The following is an 18,826-nucleotide window of genomic DNA, read 5'->3' as shown; positions in this document are numbered from 1 at the left end:
AACAACTTTGCCTATTAAGAAAATTTAAAAATGACTGGAAAAATAGGCTTTCATGCAAAGAAATCCATGGAGACTAAGCTGAGAGGGAACAATGTGGGTGAAGATGGCTCATTTTCACAGTAAAATAACAAACCTCACAAACCTTGCTGTAAATCCTGTAGGTTCCCTTGAGAATTGTCCTTACCCAGGAAACATATTCTCACTGTGAAACAATGTTGTACTGGAATTTAAATTCAAATTTCTTATAACATGTGGAGTAGATGGGGACAAACAACTCGTTTAAGGATTCAGGTGGACCTGTTGCAACAATGAGAAGTACAAAATGTCATGTCAAAACCAGCTTTACAATGCCGGTGTGGGGGGGGGAGGGGGGTATAATTGGGTGGGGGGAGGGGGGTAAAATTGGGTGGGGGGAGGGGGGAGGCCGGGAAGGGAAGTGAAGGGTAAACAAAGGAGGAGGCTGCAATGCTTGGTAAGAAATGTATCCATTATCCTGCCCATGTAATTGTAGCCCCTTTGTACAGTATGTTCTCAAATAAAATAAAATACAATTAAAAAAAAAAAAAAAAAAAGAAAATGAAGAATGCAAAAAAAAAAAAAAAGGCATCAAAATTTATGAATTGACTTTTAATTACCAAACAGTAATTCTCTGAAAAAGATGATTTGGGTCAAAATATTTAGGGAGAAAGTGCCCTCCACAATGAAAGCAGGTATTGGGTATACACTATTCTGTTTATAATAGTTTCCACAATGTCTTTGCATGTGAAGCACTGAAACACAGAAAAAAATTCTGGTTGGATATCTTAAACCAATGATTTCTCATTTCTACGTAGCTCACAAAATATAATATCCTTATTAACATGACATAGTGAAGACTTCTCTTATTACATAAGCCAAAAAGTTTTGGGATCAGAAAATAATTGAGCAAATAAGAAAACACATTCTTAGAAGCCCTGGCTAAGTGTATTGATTTCAGCAGTAGAGGGATTCCAAAACTTTTTGAAATAGATTGTGTTAATATTTTTGCTACGTAAAGTGATTTTACAGAGCCTATTTGGCTCACCACAATGCAGAACAGATTGAGTGAAGACATGAAAATAAATTCCACATCCACATAAAAGAGGTTAAAAAGAAAAACCATGATGATGGAGCAGTGGGGGATGCCTTCTAGTCCTTCAGCTTCACAGGATTTGAAGCCAAGAAGCTGTGATTAATTGGAAATCAAGCAAGAGCTAAGAGGAGAACATAGAAGTAGGACAAAGGATTATTGTCCGTTGTAACAGACACTGTCACAAAGTATGGATGATTTAACTCTATTCTTCTCCATATATCTTGTTGAGCAAATGCAAGACCAAGAGAAAAATAATCTATTGAAATAATTTTACAAAGGATAACTTCACTGTTCCTCATATGGTATCTAAGGAGAGTCTTTTTATTGTGAAAAAAACTGTACAGAGGGGTTACAATTACATGGGCAAGATAATGAATACATTTCTTATCAAGCATTGTAGCTTCCTCCTTTGTTTCTCCTTCCCATCCCTTCCCAGACTCCCCCCTCACCCAAGCCTCCCCTCACACACTAACCCCCCAACAAAGTTGTAAAGTTCGTTTTCGAAATGACAAATTGTACTTCTCATTGTTGCAATGGTCCACCTGTATCCATATTTAAACGACTTGTTTTTCCCCTTCCCCTCCACAAATTATACCGACATCAAATACAGTGAAAGCAGGGGTTATACTGTGGGAGAGGGACAGACAAAGCAACAAAGAAATAATCATATAAATGCATTAGAAACAAATGCATGAAATAAAAAAAAAACATTTAAATACATATCTTATTGTTCATTTTCCTAACATCACCTTATCTGACCTTTTCTACTTGACTCATACATATACTAACTATTGAAAATAAGGGAAACCATGGGACCTATGTTTCTTTGGGCTTGGCTTACTTCACTTAACATAATTTTTTCTTAAGTCTAAGGAAAGTCTTAAGAGAGAAGATAAAAGTGGAGTATTCTTCGGTTTCCTCAAGCATCTTGTTAGCAAAATATATCTTTGAGGTTAGAAGTTATTGAATCAAAAAGTGGTGGAGTCCTTATTTTTGTGGGCACTTTAAATACAAAATACTTTCAAGGTAAAAGAAAAAGTATAGCTAAATATTTGTGATCACAGCTTCTTGGACTGTTTTTTCAGAGACAAAGTTTTACATTAGAGTTTGTCCTCATTAATATAGATGTTGGGGTTTTGTGGCAACCAAATGCAAGGGTGAAGTTTAATGCACTCTCTTGGACAAGATAACAGCATGATAGAAAAAAAGGTAAATAATATTTAGTGAATTAGTTTGACTAATTACTTTGCCAGACAAAAAGGAAAGATATAATTCAAAATCACTTGATTTAAAAGAATGACGAAAGAGTAGTGAAGAGAGATGAGAGAAAATATAGAGGACTGTTCTGTCTCCAGTAGTGTAATGGGTGCTTGATCCGTTTCTTCCAATCTATCTTCACAAGCTATCAAGTGTGGCTTAGGACTGGAGTATCCAGTGCAGTGAAAGAGAACTCACAGAAGAAAATATTTGCAGCAGATGCAGATGATTTATAACCTTAGAAAATCTATTTAAATCTGTTCAAAATTTTCTGCTACCCCAAACTTCCCTCTTTGAACAGTTTTGTTTCCTTTTCCCAAGACTACCCTTCATTAAATATTTAAAATTTTGAGAGGTCATATTTATCCTCTCTAGAGGTTGCTGTTTGCTTGTGATTTTTGTGTGTTTTTGTTTTTTGTTATGTTTTTAACTGAATTTCAAAATGTTGAGCAAGTGTATTACAATAAATGTCTATCTAATTGTCCAATGCTCCTGGGTCAGAATGACTCCTTCTATCATTCTCAACCAACCCCTTTTTCCAAGATTTATTTCAGATTTACCACTTCTTTTGTCACATGTGTACATTGAGTATTCTAGCTGTACTTGCCCCTTGTTCCATTTTTTCATTCATTCTATGTTTTTACTATTATTCCTTTCTGGTTTAAACTTCCTGATAGTCATTCTGTTAAACTATCTGTTAATACTTTGAGAGGTTTATATACATTCCATGGAGTTTCAATCCTGCATATACTTGAATGTATGTCAGCTTATATTTCCATATTTCATTCATCTGCAATAACAATTTGCAAGACTGGAGATGTGCAGCCCCTAGACATGATAATATTCTCATTCATTTGGAAGATTAATCTTTAGTCAACAAGAAAGTTTAAAAATGGCTAAGAATGTATTCCTAGCTACCAGTTTTTATAAATGGCTTTGTACAAAGTTTTGTGATTATTTTATTTGATATGGGATAATATTTTCTACTACCTATAAGTTTTGGAAAAAGAAGAAAACTAAAATTTACTACTATAGAGGAATATGATAGAAATAGAAGACAGATTTTATATTTGTCACATCTCTGATGAGTACCCATATTCAAGATTTAAAGTCTTATTTCATACTATGTTAGACAGATAGGGAAAACATAAAACAACATATGATAAGACAACTATTTGTGACTTTTTAAAATGTACCTTATTAAATGATGAAATTGACTTTAGTAGCTAGTGTTTGGGTTTGAATTATGGGAGGTTGATCTATTTAACACATTTCTGGAAGGCACCTACTGAACAAAACAAATGGTGGGAGGTACTATTTCTACACTTTAATGAATGGTTGAACGTGTTTGGCATTAGTGCTGGGTAAATAATTCATCTCTATTGTAACTTGCTCCCTACACTTGTAAAACTTGTAATGTCACTTATTATCATCTACTTGTCAAATGTTATTTCGGTGAATGTGATTTTTAAAAGTTTTGAAAAAGAATATATTTTCAGGAGATTAAATTTACATTATCATTGGCTTGAGAGTGATAGCATTTTACACTACAGAACCAAGATTTACTGTAGTACCAGTAGTTTGAAGCATTAAGGATCTTCTCAATTAATGTTTTTCTGAATTATAATTGACCTGTAAGTCAAGTTTTCCTAGCCTTGGTAGACCAATTATGAATCTATCGTTCCCAGAACAATTTTTTGGCCTACTTATACTGGACTGAAATCTTTCAATAATCATTAGGAGAGGGGTATTAAAAATAATTTTGTGACATTTGTGATCTTGTTCACTCATATGGGCTGGGCATCTGTAAGTTTAAAGTTGTAATTACTGTACTTTCTCTCAGATATTGTGATCTCATCTTTCATTTTAAGTTGTCTTGCATTTCACAATTGCTTACTGCTAATTCCTGTGCTGTAAGGAATTGGGGTCCCGAAATACTATAGGAAATGAGAAATTGAGATGGATTTTCAATTACTTTCTGTTGGCATGTTGCATGGGCCTAGGTGAGAAATCTTGCCCTTGTTATCTGATGATGTGGATAACTGGGACCTGGGATCCTAGGACCCTTGGGTCCTGAAGAAGAATAATACCTTGTAGACATCATATCAGCAAAATTTGGGTATAATCATTACGAATGCTTCAGAAGTATGGAGAAAATCAGTTTGGGACCAGTGAGTTAAAACAATAAACAGAGTAGCAGCGTAAAATCCCTAATAGATTAGAGGAAAACTTTTTTTTTTTTTTTGCAATGTGAATTCAGAAGACCAAGAACACTTAGAATGTATCACAAGTTTATACCAAAGATATTGCATTGATATTTTTATTACTAATATGTATTGTAAACCTAATTATTTGTATTCCAATACTATTTATTGGAATAAATAGCTATTTATTTGTCAAATTATCAATTAATTCTAGTAAGTTTCACTGTGTGAAATAAAATATCAACAAATATAAATATAAAATGTATAACTATATGCAAGCAAAAGGCACACGTTTTGCAATATTCTGTTGTGGTTAGAGTATCAAATTATTTAAAGTATTTAAAGTATTATTTCATTATCTCTACCTCAGTGTTTGGTAGAGTTGGACCTAAAGCTTTACCATTTGAAGATTTACAGCCTAGTGGCAAGAGGAAACTCTTTGATTAAAACATTAACAATTTTAGGCCTAATATCGAGGAGAGACATATAGACTTCTCTTGTAACTCTGAAAACATTTGGTGATAGAAAGGCAGTAGTGTTAATTGCTGCCTGGTTGGATGGTAGACGGGCCAGAACATTAGTTAATCATGCATATGAACAATTTTTTCACCTTCTTGGCTTTAGATACTTTTGAAATATTAGGTATAATAACCAATTATATTTTGATAAAATACCTTCTAGTCTAAACATTTCTATCTGAACTGTTCCTGTCACTATAATCCCATGTAATTAAGATTAATTTTGTTCCAGTAAGAAAATCTATGCTGTCAGGGTAAGATATTCTGGTTCGTCTTTCATAAATGGAAGAAAGATAAAGGGTCAGGTAGACATTTGTGCCAATAAGATCTCATTTAGGAATTTTTAAGCTGCAGAACTTTAGAAGTATTTCTTAAGCAAGGCTTACTTTGAATCCATTAGCTCCACAAACTAACTCAGCTGAAAAATAAGTACTTGAAAAGCCATCACCTTTGGACCTAGCTTTAAATTCTTCAAAGTATGATGAAATCTAAAATGAAAAATACTTAAAATACTCATTAACAAAAAAATTGCAAATGTGAGCAATCTACCAAACAATATAAGTTTTTTTTCCAATATACACAGAATTTTAGAGAAGTAATATCAATAGCATTTTTAGGAACAATAAGGTTTCCTAGTTACAAATAGTCAACCAAGGATATATGCCTGTATAAAGATTGCATCATTAGCTACTTAAATTTAGAGGATACTAAATGCTTCAACAGCACGTCTACCCAAATTACAATACAAAGATTAACATGGCACTTGCACAAGGATGATATGAAAATTTGTGTAATATTCCATATTTTTCATTCTTCAGATGCAAGAAATGAAAAACAGTTATTAAAAATTGATTACAAAAATACAGTTGTAACGATACATGTAATTCATTGAATTGAAAGTTAGTTTGACATCAGTGTATTAAATCATCACCTTAGAAAAGCCTTTACATAGCATAACCTTTACAAAACATTTGAAATTAGATAACATTTTCATTTTATCCCAAAGAAATAAAATACTATAAGGACCTAGGGAAAAAAAAGGAATCTTAAACTGTTTCTATATGGAATGCTATCTGAAATGACACATTTATTAATGAACCTATATATTATGAAAAAATGTAGAATTAAAAGTATTATATCTAGGAGAGAATGAAATAGATTATGGATATTATACAAAAAGAATACAGATTACATTAAAATATCCTTTTTCAGACAAGAAATAGAAATATCTTTAGTTTCTGTATTACTCATTTCAACAGATAAGTTAAAATTATTTCTGATTATAAAAATCACAAACTCTGCAGACATCATTATTGATGTATACAAACAAATCTTGAATACATTTTGACATCAAAGTCCGGAAATTCACTTGGAAGAATAGCCTGGAATCCATGAATTTTTGAAGTAAGATATTAATGTGGCTTTTTGTGTGAAAATATTTTGTACGGACACAAAGTTGGATTGGCATTTTTGAAATTTAAGAAACTTAACCATACCATTATGACTTAGGAGAAAAATATTTGCAGCCTTCCACAACTTCAAAGAGGTAGTGATACATACTTTTCCTTTTGGCAATATCAAATGCAGCTTCTTCCAAGTTGTTCTTGACCTGGTTTGATATAATATTTCAATAGAAAGAGATCCCGCATACCTTTGTTATTTCTATTCCCAGCAGCAAGATACAAAGTTGTCAAGAGTTCTTAAGTTTGGGCATTGGTATCTGCATCATGATGAAGTAAGAAAGAAGCCACTCTGGTATTATTCCACATATAAGCACTATGCAGGGGTGTCCAGCCATTCACAGTTATTGCATGAACAACTGCCTTGAGCCAACAACTCATGGACAATGTCTAAGTGTCCACTGTAGGCTTCCTGATGAAGAGAGCTATAATCATCATCATCCCTAGTATTCACATGAGTGGCCTTTTTGGAAAGTAGTCCCTGCACTGTAGTAAGCCGATTATTTTCAACAGCCCAATGAAGAAATTTGCTTGGATACTTCTCCATTTTTTCTAGTAAATGATACCATTCCTCACTTTTTCATCTAGTTCCTTGTCTTCATCAGAATTGCCTAACTAGAGACTTTGAGTACCAGTGGGAATGAGGTGTACATGTTTTCCCCAATAGTTCACATTGGTTGAAGTAGTCAGAAAAATCCAGTGAATTTTCTACATCTATTTTTTCACCATGATTTTTTTCTCTTTTTTCATTTTTACTATTTGAAATTATTCTAACTGGAGAGTAGGGAATGGATAGAGAGCAGAAGAAATAAATGCAAAAACAATCTTCACAGAAGCAAATTCTCAGAGCTATTTCATGACTTTGAAAAGGATAAAGTGGCTGAAGTTAGTATAAATTTAGAAGTATGAAAATGGGAGGGGGGACCAAGATGGCAATGGGTCAGTAGGGAAACGCCACAGCTTTCCCCAACCAAAAAGAGAGTTCGAGTTCCTAAGCTTAATCTCCCTAAGAGACCGACAAAAACAAAAAGATGAACACCCATAGAAACACAGGAGGTGGAAAATAACAAAAAAGAAAGAGAGAAAAAGAACTTCATAACAGAGAAGTGCGAAGACTCCTCTCCCAATGCTTACTGGTGTTGAACAAGTCCAGCAGGGGCTGCTGGAGTCCCAGAGACAAAGGAGGCTGCCTGCAGATCACCCGCGCAGAAGGACTTAAGAAAGAAAGAAACAAAGAACTTCCACTCCTCTGGTCGAACCACTATTAAATAACCCCATGCTGCTGATCACATGTATGGTGTATATGTGTACACCATTATATGTTACAGACCGTGATAGACAATTTGCTCTAGGAAAGTTAGAATGAGTTTGTGACTTTAAATGAGCATCATCATCCCAAAATACCGTGAAAATTGGGAAACTTTGTAATCACTTCATCACAATAAAAAAAAAAAAACACCAAAAAACTACAAGTGGAGCTATGGCTCAAGTGGTAGAGCATGAGCCTTGAGCTGAATTGCTCAGGGACAGCTGCCAGGCCTAGAGCTCAAGCACCACACCTGACAAAAAAGAGAGAGAGAGATCTTTCATGTGATTGATTCTAACATATTTATAAAATTATGTCTTTATTGCTTTGTATGTCCCTCCCCTATGGTATAACCCCTGGTTTCACTATATATGAAGTTGGTGTATGTGGAGGGGAAGGGAAAAAAAACAAATCCTTAAAACAGAGATACAGGAGGACCCATTTCAACAATGAGATGTACAATACTTTATGTCGAAAAAAGAACTTTACACCTTTGGTTGGGGGGACAGTGGGGAGGACACGAAGGGATGGGAAGGGGAAACAAATGAGGAGGCTACAATGCTTGATAAGAAATGTGCTCATTATATCTTACCCATGTAATTGTTACTTCTCTGTACAGTATTTCACAATAAAAAGAAGTATAAAATGACAAAAATATAAAAAGATATTCATATATTTCATTATATAACCCAAAGCAGAAAGCAAATATTGTTTAGATTATTTCTTAAAGCACAGTCTTTCAGGAGCTGGGAAGGTCGCTCAGTGGTAGAGTGTTTGCCTTGCATGCATGAGGTCCTGGGTTTGATTCGTCAGCAACATATAAGAAGAAAAAGACAAAAGTGGTGCAGTGGCTCAAGTGGTAGCACCATCTTTGAGCTGAAAAGCTGAGGGACAGCACTCAGGTTCCAGAGTTCAAGCCCCACAAAAACAAAAACCAAACCAAAAAACTAAACAAAACACAGCTCTCACATTTGTAGCCTCAATTCTGTAAAGACACTGCTTCAGTCTAGGACTAAGATTTTAGGTGTAGACATTGATCAACACTTCTGATTCATATTTCTACTTTAGAAAATTTTAAATCAATATTTTGTTTCTAATTTTTCTCTTTGTACATTCACATGAACCTATAAAAAATGGTGTGGACATCCCAGTAACATTCTCAAAGTACCTCCTGATGATGAGTTATGAAAAGTTGTATTCTATTACAAAAAGGAAAACAATGCTACAAATAAAAAAAACTAATAATTAAATATTAATGGTTAATAAAATAAAAACCAAACACCAGTGTTTCCAGTTTTTGAAGTGTTTTACATATTAGATTTTACTATTTACTCATATTCCTGTACATTTAAAACTGACTAAGATTATGATGTTCACAAGAGTTTTGTAGGCTACGAGTAGCCTTCAAAGTTACCCACTAAGGTTACTCTTTCTTTATGGCTCATCTCATCATTTGTATATGGCTTATATCATCATTTGTTCCTCACTAACATGAAAAGGAAGCCCTCAAGTTTTAACCGAAACTGTGTAGTTAAAATCGTAACTCTTCACTGTTTCTTTACACAGATTTTGTAACTTCTCATAGTAAAGTTTCTAAAAACTCTGAAATGTTCATACTTAGTAGTATATGTCTGCTACCATAAATCTTAAATACTTTATGGAAAAGTTTTATGACCTGCCGAACAGTCTTAATTTTGGCATATATAAGCAAATGCCAAATATTAAACATATTTAAAACAATAAAACTTTTAACAAAACTTAGCACTTGCTACAGTGCTCATTATGACAGATGCCATGTATAGAATAATGAATTTCTATCCTTACACATCACTTGAACAACAAATATCTGGAATTATTTTGTTTTTGACATATCTAACTTGACTTTATTCTTAAATGTGTGCTTATTTAAGAAATATATGGTTCTAAAATTTCACGACGTCTTTTGAACTTATTTTTTGTTGAATTATCTACTTTAGAAAAATCAATTCCAAAATGTTCTGTGCTCAGTTTGGCAGCACATACACTAAAATTGGAAAAATATAGAGAAGATTAGCATGACCCCTACGCAAGGATGACATGCAAATTGATGAAGATTTCCACATTATTACAACAACAGATGCTGGAGGGGATGTGGACAGAAGGGAACCTACTCCATTCTTGGTGGGCGTGAAAACTTGTTCAACCACTTGGAAAGAAGTATGGCGGTTCCTCAAAAGATTCCACATAGAGCTCCCCTATGACCCAGCAATCCCACTTTTGGGCATTCACAAAAATGATCAAACAAGACCATACTATAACTACCAGCAGAGCTATGTTTATTGTAGCATTATTTACCATAGCTAAGATATGGAACCAACCCCGATGCCCCTCAGTAAATGAATGAATCAAGAAAATTTTGTGTGTGTGTGTGTGTGTGTGTATGTGTGTGTGTGTATGTATATATGTATGTATGTATGTTTCTTTCTATCTACACATACATACATATGTATATATATTTGTATATATGTATATATATATTTATATATGTATATTTATATACATAAATATAAATATAGATTGGAATGTGTATATATACATATATACATATATATGTATATAGTATATGTATATGTATATATATACATATATATATATATATATATATATATATATATATATATATATATATATATATATATATTGGAATTCTATGCCTCCATCAGAAAGAATGGCATCGCCCAAATTGTTAGGGAATGGAAAGACTTGGAAAAAAAATTATATTTACTGAAGTAAGCCAAGTCCAAAGAAACATATGCCCCAAGGTATCCCTTACTTGCAATAAATAATATAAGCAGAAAACTGGGATAAGCAGAAAAGATCAAAAGCTATATGCATATTACTAGATAAGATGATGTTAAGCTAAATGAACCCCAAGATAAGGACAGTAGTGTTTTTTTTTATTCTTTCTTACTGTTGTTACTAACATATTTATCATGTACGATGTGTTTAGTTTTTGTTTTTTATATGGTCCTCCCCCACAGTGTAACCCCAGTTTTCACTGGATTTAATGTTGGTGCACCTACATCCTGTATATACACTCTCTAATTTGGGAAAGGAAAGGGAAAAATCAAAATGCTTAAATAGATATAAAAGTTGAGCCATTGTAACAATGAGATGCACAACACAATATGTTGGGGGGTGTGGGGGTGTGGGGATGAAAAGTGTGCTTGTGGAGGTGGAGGGGAAGGGATGGTAGAGGAAAAACAAAGGAGGAGTTAACAGTGCTTGATAAGAAATGCACTCATATCCTTGCTCATGTAACTTTAACCCGGCTATACAGTATTTTTACAATAAAAACATTAAAAAATGTTCTGAGATGGAAAAGTTTATTTTATTTTACCCATATAATATTGTTAACAAAGAAATTAATGGGGGGGAGGATTGGGTGGGGGGCCGGGGGGAGGCTGGGAAGGGATGGGAAGGGGAAACAAAGGAGGAGGCTACAATACTTGATAAGAAATGTACTCATTATCTTGCACATGTAATTGTAACCCCTCTGTACAGTATTTTCACAATTAAAACACACACACACACACACACACACACACACACACAAACAAACAAAAAAAAGAAATTAATGGAAAAGACTGACCCAAGGATGTTTAGAGTGTGTGTGTGTGTGTGTGTGTGTGTGTGTGTGTGTGTGTGTGTGTGTTTGTGCATGCCTGCATGTTGGTGTGCTTCAGAGTTTTAACTCAGGGCTTCATGGTCTTGCTAGGCCTTTCCTCTCTAGATTGGTGAGCTACTATATGAGCTACATCTCCATTCCTGGACCTTTGCTAGTTTATTTAAATTTTTGAAAAATAATCTTAGGATTTTTTGCCCTGATTGGCTTCCAAATCTTATCCATAATTCTCAGGGTCCTGAGTAGATATGCAGAATAAACAGGATTACAGGTGTGACCCACCATCACAAGGCTTTCAGAATAATTTTAAAAGTAGAAGAAAATTTACTTCACGGGGGGCATGTTTTATCATTTCCTACTTTTAAAGCATTTTGGAGTGATTATATGTGAATTTATTTCATGTTGGGATTCTTAAAAGAGAGTAAGTGATGATATTTAAAAGTTTTAGTACTTTCTTTTAAAAGGATACTGGAACTGTGGGACAGAAGAAATTTTCCTCTCTTTGGACCTCAATTTATAAGCTCAGCTCTGTGCACGATAACCCAATGTCACCAACACAATCTGTGTTGAAGACAAAATGTGACAGAAAACAATTACTATGGGCAATAATTGCTATGCTATTATTTATTGGACAATATGAATATTGAATTGAGAGTGTAAGAGAATGGAGAGATTTCACCTATCGTTTTTGTATTGCTGAAAGGTTTTTGGAAACTTTGACTCATTTCCTTCCTCAATGTGTGTCTTTGGGCCATGCACTTAGTGCCTTTAATTACAATTTTTCTCAACTCTAAAATAGTAATAACATTAGAATCATAGCAAATGTTTTCTTAAGAACTAAGAGACATAAAACTTGTGAAATACTTAACATAAACTACGAATGAACTTTGAGTTTAGCCAGCAGTTTTTTTTAATACTAAACAGAATGTGATATGTATTACAGAAAGCATTAGATGTAGTAAGCCACCAGAAGTAATGTTATCTATTGACTATGCTCTGCTTCCAAGGAAGCCAGGTGGATAACTTCTCATGCTGTAAATCAAACTGCTTATGTCTTGATAGTGCTAAACTATCAGGGTCAGAATAATGAAGGAATTGTAGACTGAGCTGAGGTCCATATGAAAATGTTCAAAACTGATAAAGCCTAAAAGTAACTAAGAAGTATATTGTGTTTTTCATCATTTAAGTTAAATTGCAAAGAAAGGGAAGACCTAGAAGAATGAATTCTCTTTTTGATAACCTATCATAGGTCCTTAGCAGGATGAACTCTTCCTTCATTCTTGTAGAGGCATCATCAGATGAGAGGAACTCTACTTTTTTGGTTGCTTCTTTCAATTTATTCTTCAGTTTGAAATCTGAACTACATGAGACTGAAAGAAACCAAGGAAAATTAGACACGCAGGCTTTGGAAAAAGCAATCAGAGTAAAATAAACTAAATACATAGAGCCTTGTAAAAGGCTTCACTAAATTGAGTTATATAGTCTCAAGCATAAGCAAAAATGGTGTAAGCAATATCATGTTATTGAAAATTGAAAAATGTTAGGTGTTGCTCAATTTTTTCCTTTCTACTACCTGGAATGTATTATTGATTTTGTATAGAGAGATTAAAGATGAGATTAACAAGGAACTTGATTAAAAATCGATAAAACCTCTGAATAGACATGTTTTCCAATATGCCCTGAAAATCACTAGTGGCTTTACAAAGTTGTGTTTAATATCAATTCTATGCTGGCTTAATGCTGTGTGAACAGAAGTCATTAGAGAAATGCAATTCAAAATTACTATGATACTACTACATAACTATTATAACTCTTAAAAATATTCGAAGGAACTTGGTGTGGTGGTAAAGGCTTGTAATTCCAAGCATATGGGAAGTGGAGTAAGAGGATTTGAGCTTAAGGCCAGCCTGGGATACTTACTGCACATAGCAAAAACATGCCTTTAAAAAAAACTTAAAAGGTAATAATGTTGGTGAGAGTGTAGAGAAAAGGAAAATTTCTACACTCTTGGTCAACATACAGGTTAGTATTCTCATTGTAGAAAGTAGTATGCAGTTTTCTAAAGAAATGCAAAGTTGAAATATCATCTGACCCACCAATCATATGATTAGTTCTCTCTGGGTAACTCGTAAATATATCTGTAGTTCACTGTTATTCACATTATTCACAACAGGCAAGATATAAATGAAAGTTATGTGTTCAACTACAGACTAATAAGCCAACTGTGGCACATGCACAAATATAATTTTCTGTTTCATCCTTAAAATAGCAAGAGATTTCTCCCATTAGCCACAAATTACAATGACCTAAAAGATGTAATCTAAATGAAGTAAAATGTTGCTTTCTGATCCTTGTAAAACCACACACACACACACACACACACACAGACACAGACACACACACACACACACACACACACACACACACACACACACACACACACACACACACACACACCAACCTAAGCAACAGAGAAATTTTTCAAAAAGTAAAGCAACTGGAATTGCTGGGGCATTTAGGTCACAATATAGACAGTAGATATACAGGATGACCAAGTATAGAGTTGTAATGTCTAACGTGAGGATACAAGGGAAAACACTGGCCTTACATAGGAATGAAGCTAAATATGTAGGAGTTGGTCTTCCTTGTAGGGGTTTCTCTTTTAGGTGTTCTTCCTTCAGTAATGGATGAGATGAACGGAATTCTTTACATATACTTGCCTGTTTGCAGAAATAATAACAAACAATATAACAATAATGTTTTCTGCTCAACATGGAACAAAATGCCAAATTAATGTACATGAAATTATCCTTGATATAAACTAATCATTACTAATAAGGTTTCTTTAAGTCTGGCTTCACTTGATGTGATTTTTTTCGACGATCTCCTATTTCCTTACAAATGAGGTGGTATCATTCTTTATGATGGAAGCATAGTATTCCATGTGTATGTATCTGTGTATTTGTGTGTGTGTAACATTTTTTTATCCATTCATCTACTGAGGAGCATCTGGATTGATTCCATATCTTAGCTGTGGTAAATAATACTGTGATAAACATAATTGTGCTGGTAGATTTAGTGTGGCCTTGTTTGTGACCACTTGGGTAAATATAAATGCCCAGATGTGGGATTACTGGGTAATAGGGGATCATGATTATGTACATCATGGATAATCTAAGTAGATGAGCAGAATAGGTCAATTGCTATGTACATATGACCATAAAAGATGATTCCAAGTGAAATGAACTCTAACACATGTTCTTCATTGTTGTTGTTCAAATGTACTACGTGATTTCTTTTTAACTTTTTGTTTTTTCCCCACTTATGACAGACACTATATTTGATTTTGATACGCTGAGTAGTGTAAATATGTTGAGCTGAACTAGGCAAGGGAAAGGGAAAAAACAAAATGTTGAGACAAAGGAAAAAGGGGGAACCTACGTTAACAGCGATACTCACAAGACAATATGTAGGAAATGATCTTGGTGTGGGCATTGGGAGGGAAGAGGGAGAAAAATGGGGGACGGGGTAACAATTTAGAAAAGAAATAAATCTATTATCATACTTACATAAATATAACCCTATTTTAAATTACCTTGACAATAACATATAAATAAAAATAAAATAAAATATTCGAGAGCAGCAATACAGGAGATGGGAGTGGGGGAAATACTGTACTATACAAAGAAAACTACAACAGCTGTGGAGAACAGGAATTTTACTTCATCATAGGAAGTAATAAACTGGCGTACAGATTTTCAGCCTCATGTCAATCACTAAAAAGGGAAAACAAAATGCACAATCAGCAAACCAATAAAATAGAAAACTAAACAATTAAGGTGGAGAGATGACTTGGACGAAGAGAAACAAATGACACAACTAGGAAACAAATAAGAAGCTGGTAAGTTTTAAAAATATTACCCATAATTCTAATAAATGTTTTTGCATCACAATGTGTTAGAACTATACTTCAAATCACAATTTAATAGTATATAATTTTAATAATAGGTTACTCATTATTGATTTCTTAATATTGAATGCTTAATATATAATTTTAATTTCAGCAGCTATAGAAAAGAAGAAAGTGAAGCTAATTTTAATGATATATTTCATGAATTGTAAAATTGAGAAGCATTAGGACTTAAATAATATATATTATTGTTTCATTTCTGTGAATTAATGTAGCACTCATCTTAACGTCAAATAATAGATTATTGCACATGACACTTGGTTTTAGGTGGAAGGGTTCAGCACTGTGGTACTGTGGTACAGTACACGAGAGTATGACTCCTCTCATCTAGCTTAAATGGTGGAAATTTGATTTCTATATGCATGTTAAATACGTGTCTAGGTGATATCTATTAAATTATATACATGAGGAGTATTTCAGATGATATTTAAAATTCATATTCATTAATTAAATTTTTATTATTTTACAAAATAAACATTTATGGAGACTGAATTTCTGAGTAGATGATGGGTTATGTGTGCCAGATTATACATATTGAGGCTTATTTTATATTCCTGACATTGTTTCTACAGTTGGATTTAATTTTCCATAAGGGGTTAAGTGTATTTGTTGGATATATGAAAGTAAACTGAATGTTTATTCCATTAATCCTTTGCAACCTGTCTAATCCCAATATTAATTATCCATGTGCTTGAAGTAATGAAAATAACAACAGATAAAAGCAACAGATATAAATCAGTCTCAGTAGACATGCATTTTCACCTTTATTTTGATAGTTTATCCTCTTTTATACTACAGAATATTATTGGGAAAATGTGCTCCAGGCTGACCACAATTGCAGAATATTATGGTTTGATCTATCATAAGAAGAGGAAGAAAGGGGAACATTCCTTCCAAAATGCTCCTCCCAGGGATGTGATCAGTTTTAATGTGGTAAGTTGGAAATGAACATTTTTCACAGTCAACCTTGAAAAGCCATCTTGATAGACTATTTCTGCTAGTGATTACAGAGGATTATTCATGGATTTGCAAGTATGCCAGATTGCCTCATTTTGAGAAAGATAAAACAGGAATTTAGCCAGCTGTTTTTGTATCTTTAGGAGAATAACACATTGACTGTAGGCCAGGGTATCACTGGGGCCCAGAGAAGCTAATACATTGAATAGTAATCCCAGACCTCTAAAAACAAAACAAAACAAACAAACAAAAAACTTCAGTGAGCACAGCCAGTCAGGGCTGCTATCACAGCCTACATTAAATCAGGCAAAAAACAGAAGCTGAAAGTCATTTAGCTGATAACTAATATATTTCTTATGAGGCAGACTGAAATGAGAGTCCCAAGAGGGGCTCAGAAAGACTGATTAGAGAGATTAAAATTGGTAATACAAAGATTGGAAAATAGAATTCCTTGTAGAACAAATGAATCATAGAATGCCTGTGTGTGTACGGACAAGACAGCAGACCAAATTCCAGAAATGCACATTTTCTTAGAGGTCAGCTTAATGAAATATCAATGGAACTCTTTGAATTCTTAAATATTTGACCACATGTGGAAGAAGGCCAATTGCTGAAGAGAAAGAAAAGTCATCACTTTGTTAGGAGGTCCAATGAAGTAATCAAGCACAGATTTGTAATAAAAAGAGAAAACAATTATTCCAAATGAGGGTCTCATTTGTTTTGATGTAAGTGTTCTTGATTTAGGTGATAGAAATTACCATACAATTGATCCAGTCTCACAACTGAGATGATATTGACTGCAGTATTCCCACATGAAGGAAAAGAGAAAATTTACAAATGTCTGATGAAATGAGTTGAGATGAAGTGTTTTAATAGTGATAGCTGAGGTTTAGACATTGGTGAAGAGATGAGTTTTCTTTTATTAACCCCCATCCCATTTTTAGCCTGATGACAGTGGATCACAGCTGTAATCCTAGCTACTCAGGAAACTGAGATCTGAGGACTGCTGTTGAAAGCCAGCCTGGGCAAGAAAGTCCCTGAGACTCTTATCTCCATTAAACCACCAGAAAACCCAAAGTGGCACTGAGGTTCAAGAGGTATAGCCCTCACCTTGAGTTGAAGAGCTCAGGAACAGTGCCCAAGCCCAGACTTTAAGCCCCTGGACCAACAACAATAAAAACAAATCTCCCTTTTCTTGGACTGCCTACATCTTTTCCTAACATTCAACAAAGCCATTTTATCACCCACTACATTTAAGTCCTATCCTAGCTGCTGCAAATAGGATGATTTGGTATGTTATGTCAAAAGTTTGATATTTGAGGAAACAAATACTAGCAGTGGTAACTTTGCTTCCCGTCCTTGAATTCTGAGCCTGGGCCCTGAACATGGTTATGCTGGTAGCTTTAATGTGAGGTTGGTTGTTATTTATTGGATTACTGCCCATGAGAGGAATTAATGGGTCATAAGAGAGATCTTTGTTTAGTCTTTTGAAGAAACTCCGTACTGCATTCCAGATAGGTTAAAAAGTTTAATTCCCCAACAGTGTAATAGAGTTCCCATTTGGCTACCTCCACGCCAGCATTAGCTATTTTTAGTTTTCCTGATAGTGGCCATTCTAAGTGGGACGAAGTAGAATCTGTCTTGTTTACTTGTACATTTTTTGGCACCTTCTAACTACCATAAATGAATGAATCTATGAAACCTGTATTGCTCTGAGTCTTCATTCCTTTCTCTTTGTAATTTTCCCAAGCCTTTCATTTTCCTTAAGACTGGTGAAAAGTCATCCTTTCTGATGGGTGAATAGAATTCCATTGTGTGTGTGGGGGGGGTGTAAGTGTGTGTGTGTGTGTGTGTGTGTGTGTGTGTGTGTGTGTGTGTGTGTGTGTGTGTAAGATGACAATAGGCACATGAGTTCCTTTCTAAGCCTTTTGTTTCAACTGTAATTTTGTAATTCCATATTAAATTTGGATTGCTTTCTCTACTGCATTGAAGAATATTGTTGGGATTTTGATAGGTATTGCATTGTCAATTGTTTGGGGGCAGTATTGCAGTTTTCACAATGTTAATTCTTCCAACAAGGAGCATTGAAAGTCTTTCCATTTCCTTGAATCTCTTTCAATTTCCTTTTTTGGAATTTTAAACTTTTCACAGTAGAGGTCCTTCACATTTTTAGTTAAATTAATTCCTACTTTTATTGTTGTTGTTTTGTTTTGTTTAGATTTGATTTGATTTTGAGGCTAATACATATGAGGTGTTTTTTTTTGGATTTCAGCCTGTTTCTTCTCATTGTTGGTAACACAGAAAAAGTACTGATTCTTGTGGGTTTTATACCCTGCTACATTGCTGAAGGTTAGCATCACCTTTACTAACTTGAGGTAG

At 34.1% G+C, this 18,826-nt stretch overlaps 1 non-coding gene and 1 pseudogene across 1 annotated transcript; both read left to right on the top strand.

The window, feature by feature from the left end:
- Nucleotides 1-5,801: 5,801 nt before the first annotated feature.
- On the top strand, nt 5,802-5,898 carry LOC138836010 (U6 spliceosomal RNA; annotated as a pseudogene).
- A 3,957-nt stretch (nt 5,899-9,855) lies between these two features.
- On the top strand, nt 9,856-9,962 carry LOC138836013 (U6 spliceosomal RNA). The gene has a single exon (XR_011374854.1). It is a non-coding gene; the product is annotated as a U6 spliceosomal RNA (small nuclear RNA).
- The last annotated feature ends 8,864 nt before the right edge of the window (nt 9,963-18,826 follow it).

This window comes from Dipodomys merriami, unplaced genomic scaffold, assembly GCF_024711535.1.
Source record: "Dipodomys merriami isolate MVZ:Mamm:240054 unplaced genomic scaffold, mDipMer1.0.p SCAF_246, whole genome shotgun sequence".
NCBI lineage: Eukaryota > Metazoa > Chordata > Mammalia > Rodentia > Heteromyidae > Dipodomys > Dipodomys merriami.
The sequence above is the reverse complement of the archived record's forward strand: the minus strand, read 5'-3'. Positions and strand labels throughout refer to the sequence as shown.